General features: G+C 47.8%; 1 protein-coding gene across 2 annotated transcripts in view; it reads left to right on the forward strand.

The window, feature by feature from the left end:
* Nucleotides 1–19,449, forward strand: part of LOC144124741 (uncharacterized) — a 204,207-nt gene that overhangs the window by 22,303 nt on the left and 162,455 nt on the right. Inside the window, exon 3 of one of the 2 annotated variants that reach the window (XR_013313273.1) lies at nucleotides 10,954–11,355. The exons of the other annotated variant lie outside the window; for it this stretch is intronic. The gene's annotated coding sequence lies outside the window, so the exon portion shown is untranslated. Of the gene's footprint in view, nucleotides 1–10,953; nucleotides 11,356–19,449 lie in introns of those variants that run through there. 2 annotated transcript variants of the gene reach the window in all.

Below are 19,449 nucleotides of genomic sequence, written 5' to 3' on the forward strand. Positions count from 1 at the left end.
CATGCCCATATCATCACCAAATTTTCTGCATGCTCATGCAACTCAAACATGTCACAATCGAAACTCGACATTTCTTTGCACGATCTGCTCTATCCAAGCCAAACAATGTGTGGATGCTTTAAATTCACGCGCATAATAAATTTAGTTGTTTCATTAAGTTAATGTTCATCATTTGCATGTTTTTTGACGTGCAGTGATTGTGCTTTTTTTTTGCGTCCCGCTGAAGGTCACCTCGCGCATCTGCACGAATACTGAAGTTTTTATATCAGTGTTAGGGACCACGCCGCACATAATACGATTTTTTTGTATACGTGTAAACATAAGACTGAGCGTACTTGCCTGCTGCCATAGGCGCGCGCGATTTCATCATCCACAGGGCATACACAAGCAAGTTCTCGATGCCAAGAATCTCGCACTGTTACGTCATGAACTGAGCTTACATCGACGCCGTTTGCGTTGAAATCGCTCGTGCCGGCATCGCGGGGCACAGACTTGTCAGTTGCAGCACAGACCACCAACTGACGGGATGAAAGTGCGGCCTCTTTCCTCTTCACAAGGTCGCAATACCTGGAATAACTGCATAGTACCAGTAAGCATGCAGCCCTGAAAAATTAATTGCTGCAAGGGCACCTGTTCATTGTCCTCATCACGGCTTCAGATGCCTTCTCGTCGTGCCAGAATAGTGACGGCACATAATCGACATTTTCTGCATCTTTCTTTGGAGCACCTGCACGAACACAGAAAAATACTTGGTGGACATAACTCCGGTCGCTAGTAGCAGTTCACTTGGAAAGAGAAAAGAATCCGGCGGTGAACACTTGCCAGTTACAAAGTGCCGTTCGCACACTCGGGCTCCGACGCCAGGCACCCAGAGATCGTCGCTCGCTGTCCAGCGCTTGATGGCAAGGGCCCACTTTACGATTTTGATCCCATGGAAAACGAAACATCTTTTTGCCTCTGGCGGAGGTACTGTGACAACCCAGTGCTGAGCAATGAACCATAATAGAAAGACAAGTGTGTCAGGTTCCAAGATCGTGTTTGTACCCTAAAATGAAAACTGCGGCAGACTACAAGGCGTATCAACTTCCAGACTGGGTTTGAGGCGACGTCGCATTTCTCTTTCGATGCTTCAGTGCAATCACTGATTAGTAGCACCAGCTAATTATTGCACAAACTATGTCAACATACGCGGTGAATAGGGAGAAACATGCAATCAGCTGAGCGATTTGGAACCGGAAGTAGCTGGCAGACAATTTTCCCATGATTCTTTGCGTTGACTACAGAAACGCACCTCACCCATTTGGTCATGCTACTTCTTTGAAATGCTTCGAAAGTGCTCTAAACAGAAGTTATATAGCATTGCCACTTATTTGGTTGCAAAACATGAAAATAAATTATTACTTTTCGATGCGTGGACAACTTTCGTGAAAGTGCCGAAACTAAACCAGAAGTACACTGCACGGTAAATTTCCCGGCCGTGGTCCCGGGATACCTGCCATGCCTGCGGTACCTTCGTTCTTGCTGCATATGCTTTCTCGCTATTTTATCATTGTGTAAAAAGGTGGCCTGCTCGTTTCTGTCCGAACAAGCTTTTATCGTGGTAGTACACTCCTGCTGCACGGAAATGCTTCGACGTTGAAATATCTTCCGAGCACCCTGCAGCGCAAGCGTGATTGATACGAGACCCGCGTGTGTGTCGTGCGTGTCGTGCGAGTGGATGTAACAATGGAGGTTAAATATTGCCCACGGTGCCCTTTTTTTTTCCCACCAACTGACGAAAGTTGTGACTCACATAGGTTTAGTGCACAGTGCAGAGCCTAACTTCAGTGTGTGCTGTGGTATTAATGGTTGTGCTAGCAGTTACACGAGCTTTTCATCGTACCGATAACATTTCTGTCGCTGTCACAGAAGCGTGCTGGAAGAAAATGGTAGCAGTCAGCAATGCTCAGCGGCTCGCCAGCCTACTAGCAATTCAGAGTTGCCAAATGGAGCAAATTCAGAGGTTTTACTGCCAGACAGTTAATGTGTTGAGGGCGAAGAAAGCAGCACTGAACGCTGGAATGGCTCTCAGCATGGGAACAGCTCTCACCCCCAAGATGAAGGTACTGTTGTCAATTGCATGGATCAAGAAGTAACAACTGCTCATGGTTTCCAATGCTTTCTGGCAGAAGCAAGGAGTGCCGGCTGGAACTTTTTTTTAGTGTTTTGGAGCAGCATTGTCTTCTTCATACTGCTGTTCGCAAGGTCTTTGCTGAGTTGCAACTGCTCTTTGAGTGTATGCCTAAGGCATATGCAGATAGCTTCTCACATGTCATGCAAATGCCATCAATGTCTCCCGACATGGAGTGTCTTTTGAAGTGCAGGTTTATACCCGAGCTCTTCAGTGGAATTCGCAGCAAGGACACTATAAAGCCTTATGCCAAAAAAATGTTCCCATATGTTCCACCACAAGAGGTGCTCCTCAGTCAAAGTGCCAAATACCAGCATATTCCGTTGCCTGATCTGCTGTCGACACTTTGTGCAATCCCTGATATTGTGGCCCATTTAGTCACGTCAAATGTCGAAGCTGTTGCTCCCACTGTGTATAAAGATTACACAGGTGGTCTTCTTTACAGGGAACACCTATTGCCACTAATTAAGGAAGACGTCACACATAGTATAATCCGGTTACTGTACTCTGACAAGATAGAAATTGCAAATCCATTAGGAGCGATACGAGGCACTCACAGGCTGCTGGCTATCTACTGCTCCCTATTAAACCTGCGTGTGTGTTACAGGTCACAGCTCCAAAACATGTATTTGGTCATGCTGGTGCATTACAGCTATGTAAAGTCCTATGGCCTTGGTGTAGTACTGTGTCCAATAATAAATGACCTGAAAGACCTACATGAGCAAGGCCTGCAATTTGACCTGAGAGGATTGCGAGCGCGTGCACAGACACTGGTGGCTGCTTTTCAACATTTTTCAGCAGTGAACGTGTTTGTAGATTTTGCACGGTCTTGTCACAACACTTGGCAAGCAAAACAAGTGATTCACAGCATGCACAGCAAGCAGGCACCAGCGCCACGTTGAAGCCCTCGCAGTCAGTGATACAAACAAGTGCCTGTATGGCATTACTGAAGCATCTCCACTGCTAGAAGTGCCTTATTTTGATGTGACACACCAGCTGCCCAGTCATAATGCATGACATTCTGGAAGGAGGGGCAGAATGTGTTCTGCACCAGGTGCTTAAGGGCACTTCTTTCATCTAATGCCCACCATGTATAAAACCGACTCAGTTTGATAACTTACGCTTCGTTCTTTCATTCTTGTTTTTCCTGTATCTTAAGTATGCAGTGAACGCTTGTGTATTTTTATTATTTGCTTCCCCCGCTATGTAATGCCCAGCCGAGCCCTTAGGGCACTTAGTTAAATAAACACGTCACGATGGGCCGCCACGGTGGCTGAGTGGTTATGGCGCTCGGCTGCTGGCCCGAAAGACATGGGTTCGATCCCGGCCGCGGCGGTCGAATTTCGATGGAGGCGAAATTCTAGAGGCCCGTGTACTGTGCGATGTCAGTGCACGTTAAAGAATCCCAGGTGGTTGAAATTTCCGGAGCCCTTCACTACGGCGTCCCTCATAGCCTGAGTCGCTTTGGGACGTTAAACCCTCATAAACCAAACCAAACCAAAGAAGTCACAATGATTGAAATAACCCCTCCTTAGATTCCTATGAATCTCGACTACCGGGGTACCAAAATGAGAATAGACATGTTCTTGGAAGCAGGTCCAGTACCGACTGTTCTGTAGCTTGAAACGTTGGGAGAGAAAATTGCACAACACAGCTGTGAGCTCTGAAGATCTGAAAGACTACTATGCAGTGCAGGGAGCCAAGAGTAAGGAAATGGTGCCGTTGCACCTGCCTTAGGCATCCAGATACTAGGTAACGCTCTCCATGGTGCTTTATTCAAACAGTGTCAGTCAATGACAGGCCTGGAAGAAAGACGTGCACCACATCATTGCAAATGGGCTCAGTACCAGGCTTATTTTGCAGCAGGAGGCGGACCCCACTTGCAAAGATGATGTGGCGGGCTAGAGAGCTGCAGTGGAGACAGCAGTTTTTGTCTGCTATTTCTCTCAGTTGAATGAACAGCTTCACGCTTGATCAGCCTCAACAAGGGAGCATGGAAAGGGCGCTCGCATGGCTGTGACACCAACGGTTCACTTGAGCATATGGCCTGGGTTGGCCTAGTCTGGACATAACAGGTCACGGTCTGTGCAAAATGCAAGAAAGGTTATGTCTGATGATCACCACTGTTTGGCTATACTCGTGTCCAGCAGGTGTGTCGGACATTGTCAGTAATTTGCATGAATGCATTCATGATTGTCAGCTCCATGAGTCCCAAGTCAGGTGCTTGCTACCTCGTCTGATGTGGGTTGGCTGTTCCTCGAAGTTTACTGTCGGCAATGCGAATCACAAAGCAAACTGCAGCATACATTAATTGTCTTCGATTCAGAGCTGAAGAGTTTGCTTGTGACAGTTTGTGGACAGTGGCAAGCGGTATGGTACATGTTCGCTTGTATTTGTGACAAATATGGAACCACGTACTGCAGGTGACGACATTGGTTAAGGGCACTGCAAAGTTCTGCAAGTGCTATGGGTTCATGAAAAGTATTCAACTAGTGGCAACGTGCAGCACTATATGGTTGTGGGGTGCTGTTGTTTTGAAGCAATGAAGACGTAGCTCCACCACAAGTTTATAATACGGCTTGCCATTCGCAGGGACATAGCTTGCAGGGAAGTAGAATTCCACACTTTCCCAATTGTTCTTCCCATCCAAGATTTCCAGCTTGCCAATACAGGCAGCTGAGGCAGCCAAGCAGGCCAGCACAACATTAATGGGTGTAAATAATACATAATAATGCATAAATAAATAATTGAATGCCCCAAAGCTTCATACGGACTATAAGCGATGCAATAGCGAGGGAGCTTCAGATTAAATTCAACCTGAGTGGTGGCAAGTTCTGTGAAGATTAAATGTAGGGGTGTGCGAATATCAAATTTTTCGAATACGAATCGAATACGAATAATTAGTTCCGAATATCGAATAATCTAGGGCAGACGCATTTAACCACTACAAAACATTTATTTGAGCATTCAAGAACATAACAGTTCAACTATCAATGAGTAAATGAACACAAAAGGTGGTGCGGCTGCACAAAAAGCATCAAAATCTAGAACATTATTCTTAGAAGAGTGAAAGTATCACAGAAAATGACTAGTACACAGCACTGATTAAGGCTATATTGCCATAAGCACAAAAGCGCATTGCTGGGATGAACATTAAAGGTTGTCGTGAAGGAAAACCAGCTGCTCCACATGGTCAGGCAGAAGTCTTTCCCTTCTAGCTGAAACGACTTCTCCAGCCACAGAAAATGCCCTCTCACTTGGCACTGAAGTGGCGGGTATTGTGAGGTACTTCGTGCACAGCTTTGACAGACTAGGGTATCTGAAGGAACCCACGGTCCGCCACCAGTCGCATGGGTCACTGTCTCGTTTCAACAATGCCTCCTCTGAGTAAGCAGCAAACTCCCATCCTGCAGCAGACACTGCTTCACTTCCCATAGCATTCCTCCCTAAATTGTCAAATGCATTCCAGACATTAGAAGACTGCTGTGCACAGAGTTATGGCCTCTGTTTCTTAGCTTCTGGGTCAGGAGCACACAGGGACAGATTTGTAGCACTAAATCTTTTAGCCATATTATCTTTTCTTTGTAGGCTCTGAATATGGTGGATTTGAAGCGTGGGTCCAAAAACATGGCCAGGCATGCCTCCTTGTCCTCTGCATACAGGGGGAATCTTGATCTGACCGAGCACGCCAAGGCTGTATGAAATCCAGTAGTACCAGTGAAGTTTGCAAGATAATGCAGCATTCCAAAAATGAGTGGTATTTGAGCTGAAAGTGATGGATACGTTTCTGTACTGGCGATAACAGTGGCTTCAAAGAATGGCTTGAGTGTTTCCACATATTCAGAAGCCTCTTTCCATTCCTGTGAACTGAGCCCATAAATGCTGTTGTTTAAAGTGGCAAGGTCCACAGTGACTGCCTCCTTTAGTTCCAAGAGACGAGACAGCATTAGGTACTGGCTGTTCCATCTGGTTTCTACGTCTTGCACCAGACGGAGAGGATCTTTGCCCGTTTTTTTTGTGGTATTCTTCTAGCCTTTTTTGTGCCGACGAGCTGTGCTTATAGTGACCAACATTGTGTCTGGCCTTCTTGCACAGACGATCAATGGGCGGCGTACGAGATCTTGCGTCGTTGAGGGTTAGCTGCAGGCTGTGGGCGAAACACGATCGCTCAGTCCACGGGAGCCTCCTGACAGCGGCACGGATGTTGCGCCCATTATCTGTCACGATGTATTTTTCACAGTTGTCGGGTATCCCCCACTCGCTGCAGATCTCATCCAGCATAGCTGCGATGTTTTCAGCACGGTGACTGTCAGCCATATGACGCGTGTTAAGCGTGAAACGCTGTATTTGAAAATTAGGAGCTAGGAGATGGCAAGTGAAGCTTACGTAGCTTTCGCTCGCTCGCGATGTTCACATGTCGCTGGCAAAGGCAACAGCTGCAGTTCCGCCTTCAAAAGCGTTGCTGAGCTCCATTTTCACCTTCTTCCGCGTATCGTCATACATGCGGGGAACAAGCACCCGCGAAAGTGTAGAGCGTGACGGTAGGCGATAGTTTGGAACAGCAGCTGCCAACAGCTCTTTAAACCCGCGGTCTTCAACGGCGCTGTAGGGCTGCAAATCAAGCGCCACCATGGCAGTGACCTTGCTGTTTAGTGCTTGCGTCATCTTTTCTGAAAGCAGCTCTGTCGGGCGCGCAAAGTCGGTCATGGTCGGCTGATCTTTCTCCGGTACACCTGCAGCCATCTTTCGATATTCTTTCATCTGGGCCGCATGCAGCTTCAAATGGTTGACAAGCGGCGTTGTACCTGAGGGCGTTCGAAGCACTTTGCTGCACGTGGTGCACTCCGCCGTCGATGGCGATGTCTTCACAAAGTATTTCCATACGTCGCTCTTTCCTTTTCGGTTTCCACAACCTTGGTTCGCCGTGCCACGAATCAGAGTCGGACGCGCCGTCGCAGGTACAGACCTCCTGCATGTTTGTAAACAAACGGTGGCGCTGCAGTCGCTAGCGAGCTCGTGGTAGGCAAAAGGTCGGGGAGTGGCGTCGCGGATAGGTGTTGAGCGCGGGTTTTCAAGGCTTGTAGGCGCGTTTCCAGTTTCTGCGAATCAGCAATGGTCGATGCTTCCAACTTAGTAATTCGTTGAAGTACACGAGCTCGCGTTGGCCAAGTGCGGCCTATAAAGAGAAATAGTTTGCCACTGTATTGTATATATGGTTAGTAGTAAACATGTAGAAAGCGTTCCTGCCGTTTATTTATGCGCCAGGCATTGAATAAAACAAGTTTTGACACTCTGCACTAGCCGGAATGATTTTACTTCGGGACAATAGTGAGGGGAAGTGCTGGCCTTATTTCATCGGAGCAGACGTGCGCTCATCGTCTGCTGACATATGTATGTGTCGCGCTGTGCGAAAAGTGGGGACAGCGTCGTGTCCCTGATCTCCTCTGTCTCGCTTAGCGCTGTTTTTAGCTGCATGACCACGCACCAGCCAGGCCGACTTGTCCTCTTGTTAAGCTGGTCGATTTGGTGAAAATTTTTGATTTCTAGAATTATTTCTTTCATTAGCCCTGAAGTCTAGTTTCGTGATGAAAAATTATAGCAAAATATTGAGTACAAATTTATAAATTACGCTTTTTAGAAGTGTGGTCGTCAAAAATTGTGAGGTAATTTCTTTGATTTCAGTGCGGCATTTCATTGACCAAAGTGAAAGCGAAGATGCCATAATCTTTAAGGTTCGTTTTGTGACCTCTCACATTTTCTGCGACTGGATCACTCACCTTCGTAATTCGCATGAAAATCAAATGATTCCATTTGTCGCAAACTATTCCTGAGACGTTGAGGAGAGTAATAAACCTCTCGATTTTTTTCCCTACACGTGCAGTACTGTGTTAGTTATTTCTTGTAAGAAATGTTTTCATGTAACTATGCATGCATAAGTACTGATCATATAGAAAAAGAACTAATCGCGTCATCGTACAGAACAGGGCTTTATGTACATGCTGGCATAAAAAACTGCGCACTATGTACTCAGTTATTTGAGACCTTGGGGGGACTTGACGACGGTACGTGTTAATTATAATTACCCAGAACTGCACAAGGTATAGCTATAAATAAAAGGAATTACTGAAACTAGCGTAGGAATTCGATATTTGCACCAAGTTTAGTTACATATCGCATGCATGAATAACGAAAACACTTTTCATTGCCGCGTCCCCTCTCAATCTCGCCACGTGTCTGTTAGTAGCACGCCTGCGGCTGCTTCTTTCCAAACAAGCTTCGCGATCATGTACTACCTCATGAAACATGACACATGCATGATGCAATGAAAAAGCATATGGCGTTTAGCATACTTAAGGTACGCTATTCTAAGCACACCAACGCGACCGCGCAAGATTGACACAACTTACCAGACTTCTACTCGAATGAAATAATTACGTCGTCATATCAAGAAACAGTTTCAAGTAAATATTAAATGTCATAAAACGCGCCATTAAAACATGGTGTGCTATTAACAAAAAAACGCATTCCTTGGGGGCGAGTGAACCTGTCGGCGCCCCGTGCACTCCGGCTCAAGGTGATAAGTACGTGTGCAGCTGCATGTGTCTTTTTTTTCCTTGAGCAATTATTAGCCTACTATCCTGAAGTTCAGGTGAATGAACGCAGTAACTTGCATGCTATTAAGTGCATTGAGTGGCAGTGCCTATCGAATCCCAGACTTCGCGCTTTACTACCGTGGCCCAATGCCTGTTAGCCAGTTTCCGAATGCGGCATTTATGCGCGAGAAACCTATCGAGGCTAATTTAATATTTTTTATGCTATTACGCGGATCCAGCAGTGACGCAGCTGGTCAATACATGCTGCTTCTGCAGTTCACAGGCTTGAAGCAGCCGCCGGTAGCTGCGGCAGCTGCGGTAGGCACGGGCAAGCGGAACCTGTTTTGCCTACCATGCGAAAGTCGCTGCTAACATCAGCGCCACCGCATCTTCGTGACGTCGCGGGGTGAAGGAGGTCTATAGTTACAAAGAAGCTCACCAGCATAATCAGCTACGGCATGGCTCTGAGCTCCGCTATGTTGCTATGTCGATGTCGATATTACTTGCAGGCCGAAACGAACGACGGTGCTTGCAGTAAAATATTCGGCTAAATACGAATATTGGCATAGAATCGATTATTCGAAACAACACAAATACTTTGTTTTCGAATCGAATACGAATACCCAAAATATAATATTCGGTTGATATTCGAAAATTTCGAATATTCGCACACCCCTAATTAAATGCAAAAATGCCTCCATACTGTGTGGTGTCAGTGCACGCCAAAAAACCCCAGGTGACATCAAGAGAGAGCTCAGAAGCACATCAGAAATAGGTCTCACTGTCACTACAGTACCCACTGCTACGAGCACGGCAGGTTGTAGTGCAGGTCCTACGGCCGGCAGTACTCGTAGCAGTCCCCATTCACATAACCCTTTTTTCCAGACTCCTGATGAGGATCTCAGCCAGCTCCTCCACTCCTTCACCAGCCGACAGATGGTATCCATCACCAGCAAAAAGGTGCCTCTTTGGTGCTTTAGCTGCATCCAGGAAGCGATGCTGCAAACAAAATAAAATTTGTTCAGAAATAGGGCAGATTGAGGCAATACATGAAACATCGTATGGTGTCTAACTTCGCGCACTTTTGCGTGCGCTCCCAGACACCCTTAGAGCGTGTGGGGGTAGCGGTCTCGGTCACAAAGGAGATGCCCTCGACTCGGCAAGGAGGGGGGGACAAGGACAAGTGACAAGGAGGGGGGATCATTTGGTGCCCAGCTTTCGTAGGTCGCAAGCCAGAGAATGGGTCGAAGCCAAGGGTTCACAAACAAAACAAAGTTTATACAGCAAAGAGATGATACAGAGGATTTCACAATCACTCGTACGAGCACATACAAAGTGATACTCAGAATGCAATTCGTGCAAAGTACCAATCGAGAGAGATCACAATTCAACAGAATCTCTGCACCTAAAGGGCACTAACACAGAGAGAGACAAACAAACAAAACACAATTTGTTCACTGGGCACTGCGACAGCCCGACGACCTGAGGAGCATGACAGAGCCATCCCGCAGACTGGCGCACGTTGCCTCGTTGGTCCGTGGCTGGGCGGTGGTGTTCTCCCGGGAGTCGAGCGGGCGTACTTTCCAGAAGCTTAAACGGCGGCTCGGGCTGACAGACAGTGATTAAAGCCCCTCATTTATAGGCGCGGTTCGCGTCTGTTCTTCGCGCAAAGGCAGGCGCGCACATACACGCAATATGAACTGCGCAATTTAGTTCTCGTGCCGGGCGCGCGACAGCATCAAGGGCTTTCTCGTCTTGCGCCGTCGGCGACGCGAGTAGAAAAGGGAGAGGGCATCACTTAGCGCGGTCGAGGCGGCGCCCTCTCCGTCGACATTCAGTAGAAATCACTAGGGCCTTCTGGAATAATCGACGGCGCGCGGCCATGCCTCCGTTGGCGCCGCGCCGGCGAACAAGAGGACAGTGCAGCAGCACAGGCAAAGTTACGCGCTCTCCGGGGTTCCTTCGCTGTTTTTTTTTATTTTACAGAGCACGGGCGCTATTGCTTCCGCAGCACCGTTTTTTCGAATATGCGCCGAATTTTGTGCCACCAGCACAGCAACACACTGAGCCGAAGGCAACACTACTGGCTCTTCCATTGATCTAGTTAACCTCCCTGCCTTTCCGTTCATCTTTCTCTCTCTACCAGTGTGTTCGAGGACTGCCAGCCGATTACACCTCATGCCTCTGCAGGTTCTTCCGAGGGCCAGGGAAGCGGCAAAACTGCATGGGTGTCAAGTGCACGAGCACAAGAGATGAAGATTTTTTTTGGAGAAATGGAGCTGCTGCAAAACAAAAGAAGGCTGCTCGTGAAGAGCAGAGCAGGGTGTGGCATGAAGAAAAAAAAAGCATATATAGAATAAGAAAAGAAAGCGCTGCACGGCACGAAAAAAATTAAACTATTTAAGTCTGCATTCGGATTATCGGAGGAGGATGTGTAGAATAGTAGGTTTGGAGTGGTTGTGATGTTCACAGTGTGTGCAAAATGAATATACAGCGCAAGGCACAAGACAAAGGACAGGAACCCCTCAATTCGCTGTACCAAATATGTGTAAATAAACAATTTTTTCCTACAAACCAAGCTCTCTTACAAAGCATACTGCTGTGCTCATTCATTTGTATTTAGTCTATTGTTTGAAGTTAAAAAGAGTGCAATGTATGTAACAGCAAAGAGCCATGAGAATGAACATAGCTGTTTACTTACACACCTGAAATTTTAGTGCTTTTTAGTACACTACTACTTTCACAGCACTGCGTCCACAACCTTGTTCCTCCTAATGCCAGCAAAACTTGTTCAGCAGTCTTGTCCAGGTCATCGGTGCACGACTCTCAATGCCACTCAGTCTTGAGGTGTAACAGCATCATTTGGTTCATCTCGCTCCAAGTCTCCATAATCGATGCACAACTTATGCAGTACACAATACACAACAGGCAATAATAAACTTCTTTAGCCACTCTATAGAGTATGGAGCTCAAGGTAGATCAGTTGTCGGAACCTTTTCTTTAGGTTGCTAAAACTTCCCTATTAGCACACTTGTTGCAGAAAATTTTTTGTTGAAGTCCCTGTGTGCCTTTGGTAATGCCCCATAGTCTGAACGGAGTGAGAAGGTACGGCCTGAGGGGATAGGCCGCATCTCCGAGCCGGTGGTGTCGTCTTTGCACACTCTGGGGAGTTTTTTGGAAATGGTGAAAGCCTGAAAATTCGAGTCATGAATTTTTCTGGAGCATCCAATGAAAGTGTCTACAAATTGTCTTTTGTGGTCACAAACAGTTTCAAGGGTTAATGAAAGGTAATGGGCCCTTTTGCAGTAGGTGGAAGCAACCTTGTCTTTGCACTGGATCTTGACATAAGAGCCGTCTGCATCGAACAACTCGGGGATTCCACGCACCTGATAGGAATGAAGTGAAATAATGTTGAAGCCACTGGCCCATGCAGAGACTCGTTCTATTGCAAATATATATCAGAATCTGTAGGACAAATTTGTATTAAGAAATGTTAATAGCCTGAAATTCACTGGCCAGCTTTTCCATGTCGCAAGGATTTAAATGTCAGCACCGATGGGCGCAGGCGCAAGAGGAAGTCAGCCACCCGTATCAGGATTCTATGTACTGAGCTTTCCGATAAATCAAAGCAGCTTGCCTTCTTCCTCATGCTGGTTTTATTGGCAGCACGCCTGTAAAGAAATTATAAATGACATTAATTAGCAGGGAACAATAGAATACCAGGCTGTAGTGCAATTATGGAACTTATTAAAGCAAACTGGAATTCTGCTCTTCTTTTCACTATTCGTGAGACCAAACACTGAAACGTTTAATATCTCAGTTGGTATAAATACAGTGTATATGGAGTTTCAGTGAACAGCAGCGGTGACATTACAAGAATGGTACCCATTGGACCACGAAAAGCCGCCGAACATCCAGTGGATGTCTGGCAATGGATTTTTGAACGTCCGCTGGACATCTGTAGAGGTCCGCAAATGTCTGACGGATGTACATCCGTTGTCCGATGGACGTCCGGCGCAAAGAAAATGGCAGTCCAGTGAGAGTCCCGTGGACGCCAAAATCGGATATTCGGATGTCCGTCAAACGTCTGGAAACTGACGTCTTTTTTTTAAACGGCCACAGGACGTCCAGTGGAAAATTTTTGTTTGAGTGAGGGACGTTTAGAGGACGTCAGAACCCGGCCGTCGCATGCGGGACGTCCGAACGCTACCCCCCGGACCAAACTTTCTGACTTGCGGACGTCCACAGGACATTTCTTTTTGATCAAAAGAGGTATATTGATGCAGTCTGTAGTGTTTCAGCAATACTTACAACTGGCCCCTTGATCAAGAAAGCTAATTTCTGTGTGTAAACTTAATGACTCGGCGATGGCGATGGCTTAGCGCTCGTCCTGTCTACTTCTTTGTCTGTGTCTCTGTTATATGCGCTAGTCTTTTAATTCATGACTCGCTTTCCACCGGCTGTCAATTTGTGCGTTGTTGAATGCCACTGGCACTCTTCCAGCAGACAGCATGCAGACTCGGAAACATGCCATGCACACATTGCATGTTTCTGCATCTGCCGTCTGCTGGAAGAGTGCCAGCGGCATTCAACAGTGCACAAACTGACAGCCAGAGGAATGTTAGCCATTAAGTGTACACTCTCAGAACTGAGCTTTCTTGACCAAGGGGCCAATAGTAAGTATTGCTGAAACACTACAGACTGCATCAATATGCCCCGGTCAGTTAATACAACCACGGGGGCGCCGTGGCGAAGCACGATGTGGTGAACAAAGAACTGTGCAATTTCAGCCGCGGTGCCACGGGGAAGAGCCTTGGTTTCACAATAGCGGCTTAGGTAGTCCGTTGCAACAACAATATACCTGTTTCCCATGGAGGACACCGGGAATGGGCCCAGTAAGTCCATGCCGACTTGTTGGAATGGGATTGGCTTCAGAAGGCCGGCCGGTTTTGTCGGTGGTACCTTCCGTCGTTGACACTCACGGCAGGTTCGAACATAGCGTTGGACGACCGCAGCAAGCCGTGGCCAGTAGTACTTGTGGCGGAGGCGTCCCAATGTTCTGGAAAAACCGAGGTGGCCAGAAGAAAGGTCGTCGTGGCATGCAGCGAGAACTTCCTTACGAAGCACGGTTGGCCGTACAGGTATGGACGAAATTTTGTGATTGCCCACACAACAGCGAGACACTCCTTTTCCGTTGTGGAATAATTCACTTCGGAACGGGACAAAGTGCGACTTGCGTATGCGATCACGCGTTCCACACCGTCTTGCCACTGCACAATCACCGCACCGAGGCCCACATTGCTGGCATCTGTGTGCAGTTCCGTGTCGGCCTGCTCGTCGAAGTGGGCAAGGATAAGCGTAGATTGGAGGCGGGCCTTAAGCTCTATGAAAGCCTTTTCTTGATCTTGGCCCCAGAAAAAGGGTTCGGAGTCTTTTGTCAGGCGAGTCAGCGGCTCTGCGAGCTTGGAGAAGTTTTGAACGAACCTCCGATAATAGGCGCAAAGCCCCAGGAAACACCGCAAGCTTCGTTTATTTGTTGGCTGGGGAAATGCAGCAACGGCGGCGGTCTTTTCTGGGTCGGGGCTAACGCCCTGAGCGCTCACAATGTGGCCAAGAAACTTGAGCTCCCGAAATGCGAAGTGGCACTTTTCAGGCTTGAGAGACAGACCCGCAGAACGAATTGCTTTGAAGACGGCACGCAAACGTTTCAGGTGCTCCTCGAACGTGTCGGAGAAAATCACGATGTCGTCGAGATAGACAAGGCAGGACTGCCACTTCAGGTCAGTTAATACGGTGTCCATCATACGTTGGAACGTCGCAGGGGCTGAACACAAGCCGAAAGGAAGCACCTTAAACTCGTACAGTCCGTCATGAGTAACGAAGGCGGTCTTTTCTCGGTCACGTTCGTCGACCTCGATTTGCCAATAACCGCTACGAAGGTCGAGTGACGAAAAGTAGGTAGCATGGCGGAGGCGGTCTAATGAGTCATCAATGCGCGGCAGTGAATAGACATCTTTTTTGGTAACGTTATTGAGACGTCTATAATCTACACAGAACCGTAGGCTGCCGTCCTTCTTTGCGACGAGAACAACAGGCGATGCCCAGGGGCTCGTCGATGGTTGTATGACGTCGTCGTGGAGCATTTTGGCAACTTGGCGGCGGATAGCATCACGCTCCTTTGACGAAACACGATAAGGACGCTGACATAGCGGTCTCTGGTCACTGTCGACGATAATACGGTGCTTAGTTATTGGCGTCTGGCGAACCTTGGATGTTGATGCAAAACAGTCGCAGAAAGAGTCAATAAGGCTTTCCACGCGGCGTTTCTGATTGGTCAGAAGGTCAGGGTTCACGTCGGTCCTAATGGCTGTTGCAGTGTCCTGTTCAGCTATTTCGGGGGCCGTTGTTGATAAGGCACATTGGCCGGCATGTTCGCCAAGTTCTTCAAAATGGGCAATCACCGTGTTTTTCGTCAAATGTTGGGGTTCACAACTAAAGTTGGTCACTAAGAGCGTGGTACGCGCGTGAACAAGGTCGACAAGGGCGCGAGCAACGCAAACTTGCCGAGACAGTAGCAGCGACATATTCGCTTCGGCAATGCCCCGAGTACCGGAGCTCGTATCACACTGGACTGTGACAAACTTGCTTGCTCTCGGCGGTATCGTTGTGTGGTCATCAGAGATGCATAATGGTGCTCTGTGCGGCTCGGGGTCGGTATCAACGGCTCGCTGTGTCGAAAATGATACCAATTGCTCGTGCAGGCTGATGACCGCCCCATACTCTTTAAGGAAGTCCATGCCGAGAATCAGTTCTTTAGAGCACTCTCGTAGCACGGCGAAGGAGCCAGTGAAAGTTGCACCGTGGATCTTTATACGGCTGGTGCAGACGCCAACTGGCGTTACCACATGGCAACCAGCTGTGCGTATCTGCGGCCCATGCCAAGGTGTTAGAACCTTTGTGAGGGTTGCGGCTAGGTTACTACTCATGACAGAAAAGTCGGCTCCGGTATTGACGAGTGCAGATACGTCATAGCCATCGGCGGCAACAAGAATTTCGGCGGCGGAAACAATTGTTTGACAATTTGTCGGTGAGGTTTTTGGTGCCGTCGTCGATGGGGTCGTCGCTGAGGTCGTCGGTGAGGTCGGCGGTGGGATCGTCTTTAAGGTCGGCGGGTGGGGTCGTCGCATAAAATCGTCGGATGGAGGCTGTTCACTGTCTGCGGCAGCGGCGGTCCTACCCCCAGAGGACGCCGTCTTCAGTTTTCCCGGCGGGGAGACGTGCCTCTGAATTGGCCAGATGATGGTGCATGACTGGGTGGAGGAACTCGTCTTGGAGACGGCGACCTAGACTGGCGTCGTGGAGGCGTTGAGGGCAGCACATTATCGGCCAGGTACTGCTCAATGTCTCGCGGTCTCTCACCATAGCGCGGTCGAGGTGCGCTCGGTGGAAATCCTCTTAATCCCATCCGCCGGTAGGGGCCGTTGCGGAGGATATGACTGGGCTCACCGCAGTGGTAGCATAGTGGCCGGTTGTTGGGTGTGCACCACACGTCAGCTTTTCGAACAGGGCGCGGGTCACGCAGCTCGGCGGAGGGAAAGTACCCCTGCGTTTGTTCGGCAGCAGGGCGGAACGCATGTGGAACTGGCGCAGGTCTCCGCAGAGCTTCACTGTAGCTCATGATGTACGGCTCCGGCTGCGGTGTCCGTAGGGCTTCGTTGTAGCTGCTGGCGTACGGCTCCGGCTGTGGCGCCGGTGGTGGCTGGACTGCTCGCCGAATTTCCTCGCGGACGGCATCGGCTACAGCTGCAACACTGGCAGGTGGAGCATCTAAGCGGAGGTTGCGCAGTTCTTCGCGAACTACACTCTGCACAAGCTCCCGAAGAGCCTCGTCCCCGGTGACTGGCAGGGACGCACAATAGTTGCTGGCTGCAACACTTCCCAGATGACCGTACTGCGCACTGCGTTCCTGTAAGGAACGTTCCATGCCTGTGGCTTCTTTAGCGAAGTCAGCGACGGTTCTTGGTGGGTCGCGTATGAGGCCAGCGAAGAGCTGCTCCTTCACACCACGCGTGAGGTGGCGCACCTTGGTAGCCTCTGGCGTGGCAGGGTCAGCCCGATTGAAAAGACGTGCCATGTCTTCAATAAACATAGCGATACTTTCGTTCGCCTGCTGTGACCTGGTGCGAAGGGCGAGTTTGGCATTTTCCTTGCGGGCGTTTGTGCTGAAGTTAGCCAGCAACTGACAGCGGAACGCTTCCCAGTTCGTAAAGGATGCCTCATGGTTCTCGAACCATGTCTTCGCAGAGTCTTGGAACGAGAAATAGACGTTTCGTAGTTTTCGGTCATCGTCCCACTGGTTAAAAGTGGCCACACGGTCAAAGCTGGACAACCAGTCCTCGACGTCCTCAAACCGATCGCCGTGGAAGGATGGTGGTGAGCGAGGGGTGAGAAATACAACGGGCGGGACAGTGCCGGAAGGCTGGCCTGTCTGACTGCCTGTAGTAGACGTCATGGTACGCACCGGCCTCGTCAGTGGCTGACACTCAGGTTGCAGGCCTCGCAGGCGGCGGCTCGCTTTGTGGACGGGTGTTGTGTCCAAGCGTCGCTGATCAGCGTCAGAGTTGCCCTCGGGGTGAGCGTTCATGGATCGATACCCAGCACCTCCACCAAAATGTCGCCGACAAACGTAGGGCGGCACGAAAAACGGGATTTTTTTTAATCCGAAGGCCAGAAACCCAGCAGCGCGCGTTCGAACGGGAACGTCCTCTTCTTCGCTCCCACACGAGCCCAGTAATGCCGCTCGGCCACATGGCGGCGCTCGCAGAATGTGAGCAGTGTGGCAATATACTGAGCAGAAATGGACAGTTCATTTCATATACTACAAAATTATTCTTAGATGCGATTGCACATGTATCAAGTGTTGAAAGTATTAACATAAAAAAATTTATTGAAAAATGCCAAATGATGGGTGAAGAAGCACATACATGCTTTACTAGTACACAGATTTTAGTGAAACAAGTATTAAAATTGCACTCTATTTCAATTCAAAGTATCACAGCGAAGAACACTGCGACTGCAGTTCCAGTTAAACGATAAAGATATTGCTACTAATGAAAAGTAAACTACTATTTAGGAAAAGGCACACATTTCACAGTGCAAGCATGAAAAAATGATGACCATTCAAATACTTGCAAGGCACCATACATAAGAAACGTATGTTCATAAGAATGCTAAATTGGCACCAAAAAAATACAAGAACACAGCTTCCAGGCTTGCTGAAAAGAAGAATTGCCCTCTGAATAGCTCCAAGTGGAACCAAGACGATTAGGTGAACTGCCTACCAACCAGTTAACACATAGTACCCATTATATATGATCCGCAAAAACAGATCTTTTAAGATTAAATGACTAGTATCATCAACCAAGTCTGCAATAAAGGCTTTGATATTGAAGGAACACAGGATTAAAAGTTAGTAAACTAGATGTGCCTGCAACAAGTTTACTGGTAAACAACAAGCATTAAAACTAAAACTATCTTGAATAAGCATTAAAACTAATGAATTGGTAAGCAACAAGCATTAAAACAAACAAACTTGAATAAGCATTAAAAACAAACACCAGAATAAAAAATATGACTAGTATTTCGTTACTCACAGAAACACCACATCTGGTTGAGCAGCTGTGAGAAGTTGACTGGTTGTGCTTACCACCTAGCACAAACCATGCAGTACACATATAGTTGGTTATTACTGAATATTGTTTGGGGAAAAAAAAATTGCTCAATTCTCTGCAAGCTTGCCCCTCGCTCATTGTTTCACGCAACGAAGCACAGCATACATAAACCATCACAAATGCCGACACAGTTGGCCATTACAACTTCAAAACAAACATCCCACCGATAATCTCAAACAATGTATCAAGAAACACAACACATGAAACATGACTTGAAAGATCTTGTAGCAAAGCATGATGTACATGAACCATAAGCGAACGGTCGAGTACTGTGTGGATAACCATTTGAACATCAAAAGGAATCAATCCCCTAAAATGTAAATAAAAAAGCTGCATCAAACAATATATGTGAAATTTAACTTCCAAAGTGCAGAAAAGCATAATCACCAAGCTTTCAGTTCTTTTCACCACTGATGACAGCGCCTGGAGCATTAAAAATGATGGAAGGGTGACATTTTCCACAAGTTCTGTGCACTGCGGTGTCAACAGTAGATTGCAGAAGTCACGTGCACTAAAAAAAAAACCATGAACCTCTTGCTCTTCTGTCATACGTTCCAAGCACACTCAGCTTGTGATGACTCTGAGTTGTATCAGACGACAGACCAGCGAATGAGTCACTGCCCGTGATTGCAAGTGACTTGCAGAAGTTTCATACACAGACCACAGATGTCTGAGCTCACAAGAAGACACTCTAAGTGGAAGACAGCACTCTAGAGAGTTATATAAAGCACTCCTAGGCACCTCCACCTTTGTCATTCATAATGCCCTGTGCATCATCCCTACCAATCAGCAGAACGCGAGTATTTGGCATCTGTACCTCTTTAGGTTGGCACTAAAAAAGAAAAATGGCAAAAATACAGGGTGTGCCAAGCTTCAGCAAAAAGCACAGGTGAATAACAAAGCACGTCAGTTCTTGTGATGGGCAGATACAATACTGTTAAATAAGAGAGCAACG

The sequence above is a fragment of the Amblyomma americanum genome, chromosome 3 (assembly GCF_052857255.1).
Source record: "Amblyomma americanum isolate KBUSLIRL-KWMA chromosome 3, ASM5285725v1, whole genome shotgun sequence".
NCBI lineage: Eukaryota > Metazoa > Arthropoda > Arachnida > Ixodida > Ixodidae > Amblyomma > Amblyomma americanum.